The sequence below is a fragment of the Tamandua tetradactyla genome, chromosome 13 (genome assembly GCF_023851605.1).
Source record: "Tamandua tetradactyla isolate mTamTet1 chromosome 13, mTamTet1.pri, whole genome shotgun sequence".
In the NCBI taxonomy this organism is placed as follows: domain Eukaryota; kingdom Metazoa; phylum Chordata; class Mammalia; order Pilosa; family Myrmecophagidae; genus Tamandua; species Tamandua tetradactyla.
In genome coordinates this window covers 2,125,177-2,131,552 of record NC_135339.1, presented here as the reverse complement: position 1 = coordinate 2,131,552, position 6,376 = coordinate 2,125,177, and positions in this window count along the sequence as shown.

Below are 6,376 nucleotides of genomic sequence, written 5' to 3'. Positions count from 1 at the left end.
GAAATCAATTGCCCAGAGACATGAGAGTCTGTCTGTGAACTTTCACTTTGATTCCATTGTCAATTTGTCTACTTTTATGCCAATACCATGCTGTTGTGACCCCTGTAGCTTGTAATATGCTACAAAGTTAGGAGATGAGAATCCACCAACTTCATTTTTCCTTTTCAAGATGTTTTTTAACTATTCAGGGCTGCTTACCCTTCCAAAATTTTTTGGTAATTGGCTTTTCTAATTCTGCAAAGAATATTATGGTATTTTGATTGTGGTTACATTTAATATGTAAATTTGTTTGAGCAGAATTGATATCTCAACAAGATTTAGTCTTCCGATTCACGGACATGGGATGTCTTTCCATTTATTTGGGAATTTTTTTTGTCTTTTGACAATGTTTTGTAGTTTTTTATGAACAAGTCCTTTACATCTCTAGTTGTATTTATTCCTAGATATTTGATTCTTTTAGTTGCTATTGTGAATGGGTCCCCCCACCCCGATTTCCTCCTCATATTGCTCCTTCCTGGTGTATAGAAATACTACATATTTTTTGCATATTGATCTCATATCCCACCACTTTGATCAACATGTTTATTAGGTCTAGTAACTTTTTGTTAGTTTTTTGGGAATTTTCTTGGTATAGGGTCATAGCATCTGAAAACAGTGAAAGTTTTAATTCTTCCTTTCAAATTTGGATGCCCTTTTATTTATTATTCTTTCCTAATTTATCTAGCTAGAGCTTTTAGCACAATGTTGAGTAACAGTGGTGATGGTGGGCATTCTTTGCCTTGTTTCCAAACCCAGTAGGAAAGCTTCCACTAGTTTTCCATTGAGTGCAGTGTTGGCTGTGGGGTTTATATATATGCCCTTTATCATGTTGACAAAGTTTCCTTCTGTATCTATCTTTCAAAATGTTTTTATCAAGAAAGGATGTTGCATTTTTTCAACTGCCTTTTCTGCATCAATAGAGATGATAGTGCAATTTTCCCCTTCAATTTGTTAATGTGGTGTATAACACATTAATTTATTTTCTTGAGTCGAGTCACCCCTTGCATACCTGGGGTAAAGCCCACTTCATCACGGTGTATGAGTCTTTTAATGTGTGGTAAGATTTGATTTGGTAGTATTTTGTTGAACTTCTGTATACATTAGACAAATAGGTTTATAATTTTCCTTTCTTGTAGTATCTTTATTTCATTTTGGTACTAGGATGATTTTGGCTTCATAGAATGAGTTAGGTAGCATTCCCTCCTCTTAAACTTTTTGAAAGAATTTGAGCAGGATTGGTAATACTTCTTCTTAGAACAACTGGTATAATTCACCAGTGAATACATCTGGTCCTGGGCTTTTCTTCGTTGGGAGATTTTTGATGACTGTTTTGATCTCTTTATTTGTGAGTGGTTTATGGAGGTCTACTATTTCTTATGGAGTCAACATAGGTTGCTCATGTGCTTCTAAAAATTGTCCATTTCATCTAAGTTGTCTAGTTTGTTAGCATACACTTGTTTATAATATCATTATATGATCCTTTTTATTTCTGTGAGGTCAGTGGTAATGTCCCCTCTCTCATTTCTGCTTTTATCTATTTGCATCTTCTCTGGTTTTTACTTTGTTAGTTTAGTCAAGGGCTTGCCAATTGTGTTGAACTTCTTGAGGAACCAACGTTTCATTTTTTTGAGCCTATTTTTTTGTTGTTGTTGGTCTCAATTTTACTTATGTCTGCCATAATCTTTGTTCTTTCTTTCCTTCTGCTTGCTTTGGAATTAGTTTGCAGCTCTTTTTCTAGTTCCTCCAAGTTTGTGGTTAGGCCTTTGATTTTAGACCTTTCTTCCTTTTTTTAGTATGGGCTTGTAGGGCTATAAAATTCCCTCTCAGCACCGACTTCCTGGCATCCCATGACTTTTGATATGTTGTGTTCTCATTTTTATTCATCTTGAGATATGTAATGATTTCTCTTGCAATTTATTCTTTAATCCACTGATTGTTTAAGAAAGCATTGTTTAACCTCCATAAATTTGTGCATTTTCCAATCTGCTTCCTGTTGTTTTTTTCCAACTTCATTCCATTATGATCAGAGAAAGTGCTTTGTATAATTTCAATCTTTTGAAATTTATTAATACCTGTTTGTGACCCAACATGTGGTCTATTCTGGAGCATGTTTCAGGAGCACTTGAGAAGAATGTATGTCCTGTTGTTTTGGGGGTTCATTGTTCTGTATATGTCAGTTAAGTCTAGTTCATTTATCAAATTATTCAAGTTCTCTTTTCATTATTGATCCTCTGTCCAGATATTCTATCTGTTGATGTGAGTGGTGTTTTGAAGTCTCCAACTATTTTGATAGATATCTATTCCTCCCTTCAATTTCTGTAGTGTTTGCCTCACATTTTGGGGCTTCCTAGTTAGGTGCACATATATTTATGATTGTCATTTATTCTTGGCAGATTGCCTTTTTTTATTAATATATCCTTTTTTGTTTTTTAGCTTTGCACTTAAAATCTTATTATTATTATTTTTTTGGATAGTGTTTGCATGGAACATCATTTTCCAGCCTTTCACTTTCAGCCTATTTATATCCTTGGGTTTAAGGTTATTCTCTTATGGAAAGCCTATAAATGGCTCATATATATTTTTTTTTTTATCTGTTCTGCTACTCTGTCTTTTGATTGGCGCGTTTAATCCATTAACATTCAGTATTCTTACTCTAATGGTAGTCTTTACTTCAACCACTTTATCCTTTGGCTTTTATATCTTGTATCTCATTTTGTCTCTCTTTATACTCTTTAGTTAACTTTACTGATACTCTTCATTTCTATGCTCTCCTACCAGTCCGTCTCGTCTATCCTTTCCTTTCAGCCTGCAGGACTCCTTTTTATATCTCTTGTAGGATAGGTCTCTTGTTAACAAGCTTTCTGAGCTTCTCCTTATCCGTGACGAACTTCAACTCTCTCTCATTTTTGAAGGACAGTTTGGCCAGATAAAGAATTCATGGCTGACAGTTTTTCTCTTTCAGTATCTTGAATATGTCATATCACTCCCTTCTTGCCTCTGTGGTTTCCAGTGTGAAATTGATGCTTAGTCTTATTAGGCAATGCTCGTATATAACAAATCACTTTTCTCTTGCTGATGTCAGAATTCTCTCTTTAACTTTGCATTCGACATTCTGATTAGTATGTGTCTTGAGGTAGGTCTATTCAGATTTATTTTATTGGAGTATATTGCACTTCTTGGACATGGATATTAATGCTTTTCATAAGCCTTATGAGGTTCTTGGAAAATTATTTTCTCAAATATTCCTTCTGCCCCCTTTCCCTTTTCTTCTCCTTCTGGAACACTCATGATGCAAATGTTTGTGCACTTTGTGCTTCCAGTCAGTTCCCTGAGACACTGCTCAGTTTTCCCATTCTTTTCTATATCTGTTCTCTTGCCGGTTTGAATTCAGATGTTCTGTCTTCTAGCTTCAAATCTGCTCTTGTGTGCCTCTAATGTATTTTTAATTTAATCTATTGTGACTTTCATTCCTGTAAGTTCTTTCATTTTTCTTTACATGTCTTCAAATTTTCTTTATGTTCAGCCAGTGTCTTTTTTAACATTCTTTATCTCGTTAGCCATCTCCTTGAATTGTTTTAGGAGACTTGTTTGAATATCTTGGATCAGTTGTTTCAGATTCTGTATCTGCTTTGGCTTTTTGATTTGCTCCTTTGGGTTATATCTTCCTGTTAGTTTTTGCTGATATCTGGGCATCAGATAATCTTTGTGAATTTACTCTGAAGGTTGGATTCTCTTTCTTGTCAAAGCTTTCATCTTTCATTCAGTTTGTGTTAATGCTATTCTTTGAAACTTGGTTCATCAATATTATTCAACCAGGGTGGGCCACGTTGGCTCAGCAGGCAAGAATGCTTGCCTGCCATGCCAGAGGACCTGGGTTCGATTCCCAGTTCCTGTCCATGTAAAAAAAAATATTACTCAACCAGGACAGGGCCATGGTCACACAAATGTTCCACAGGGCCCTTGGGAGAAGGTTAGGTAAAGACCAAAGAGTTTATAATTCTGCTCTCCAAAGGTGGTTTTTTATGGTCTGCTGTGGTAATTTGGAGCTGCTGTGTACTCCCCAAAAGGCCGTGTTCTTTTAACCCTTTCTTGTGAGTGCAGAACTACTGTGGATGGGACCTTTTGATTAGATTGTTTCAATTAAAATGTGACCCAGCCCATTCAAAGTGGGTCTTGATCCTCTACTGGAGTCCTTTATGTGAAGATAAAAGGCAGAACACTGAGAGAGATTTTTAGAGAGATACCCCACAGAGAGAGCTCACAGAGGAAAAGGAAGCCAGAACCTGAAAACAGTGAAACCCAGGAGAAAAGGGTCAGCAGACACTGGTTATGGCCTTCCCATGTGACAGAGGAAATTGGATGTCAGTAGTCTTTCTGCAGAATAAGTATTGTCCTCTTGATGCCTTAATCTAGACATTTTCATGGCCTTAGAACTGTCAATTTGTAAACTAATAAACCCCCATTGTAAAAGCCAACCTGGAGTGGGCAATGGTGACCCAGTGGCAGAGCTCTCGCCTGCCATGCTGGAGACCCAGTGCCTGCCCCCCCCACCCCAAAACAAAACCAACTTATTCTGGTATGTTCTGTATATATTCTGGTATAAAGCACTCAAACCGCTTCAGCACACTGAAACATCTATCCAGCATATGACCCTCTTCGCCCCAAATCCTTTTAGATGTCTTCTTGGAGGTGTGCTTTTTGGCCTGTCTGCAGATGATGCTCTTTGGGAACGTATTCACCTCAGCCTAAGAAGGCAAGGTGTTCTTAGTTGTTGGCTCCAGACAATGGCATAGCCACATTTGGCTGAGCAGGTTGAAACCTCAGGTCCAGGAGTCCCTAATTTGCCAGCCAAAAGCTGGAAGAGTGCTAGACCATGTCCTGCCCTTTCTTAGGAGAGTGGACTTCCACTACCCTTTCAGTCTATAGCTGCCTGCCCACCAGGGACTGATACACCAAAGCTCTGTACCCTGAGAATGTGGGGTGGACACCAGGAGCCAGGGTTGAAGGGAGTCACTCATGATCTCCCAGTGCAGTCTCTCAGTCTCTTTGTTCTGCACTCGCCTGGGTATTGCGCAGCTCTCCCCCGATGTGCAGAGCTCCAGGATCACTGCTCTGGACAGTTTCTGCCTGTTCCTGGTGGTTTTTCTGGGAGAGAAGGGAGCCTAGCTGCTCCTTAGTCATCTTGGATCCTCCTCTTTAATTTGCAAGTATTTTGGTGAGAATTTCTGCATCTAAGTTCATTAGAGATATTGACCGTAATTTTCTTTTCTTGTGGCATCTTTATGTGGCTCTGACTGAAGGTGATAGTGGCCTTGTAGCATGAAATCAGGGAATGTTCTTTCCTCTTCAATTGTTTTAAAGACTTGGCACAGGATTGGTATTAATTCTTCTTGAAATATTTGGTCAAGTTTTCCCATGCAGATTTCCTATGGATGGATGTGGCCCAAGGGTCCAGTGACTGAAGAGCAGAAGGGTGAGCTGTAGTGTATACATACAATGGAATATTGCATGGTTGCAGAAAGGAATGAAGTCGTGGGGCATTCAACCATGTGGATGAAACTTGAGGACATTATGTTGAGCAGAATAGGCCAGAAACAGGGCCAAGTACTGTGTGGTCTCACTAATATGAAGTAACTATTATGAGCAAACTCTGAGAGCTAAATTAGAGAGCACAGGTTATCAGGAGATCAAAAAAGGGCAGAGACTGGGTAGTCTACGATTAAGGAGTACAGAATGTTCAATAATGGTGATCGTAAAGGTTCAAAAATGGATAGCACAGAACTACATGATTGTAGTACTATACTGTGAGTGTAATTAACAAAGCTGAATATGAGTATGGGTGAGAGAGAAAGGGTAGCATCGTGTATGTCACCAGAAGGAAAGCTAGAGGCTAAAAACTGAAACAGTAAATCTTAGTGAAACCTAGAATGGACAATGATGGTAGTTAATTATATAAATATAAGAAAATTCTTGCATGAACTAGAACAAACACATTAGGGTATTATAAGATGTTAACAATAGGGTGGTATATGGGAAAAATACAATTAATATAATCTAAGGCTATAGTAAAAGTAACATTTACTATTCTGGCATTAATGGTACAAAGGCACTATACCAAAGCTAAATATCAATAATAGGAGAATATAAGAGGTATGGGTTTTTTTTCTTCAGAAGAAATAAGAATGTTCTTGTATTAACTGTAGTGATGAATGCATACTATGTGATTATACCAAGAGCCATTAATTGTATACTTAGGATGGATTTATTTTTATTTTTGGAGGAAGGAAAATGATCTAAAATTGATTGTGGTGATGAATACATAACTATATGATGATAC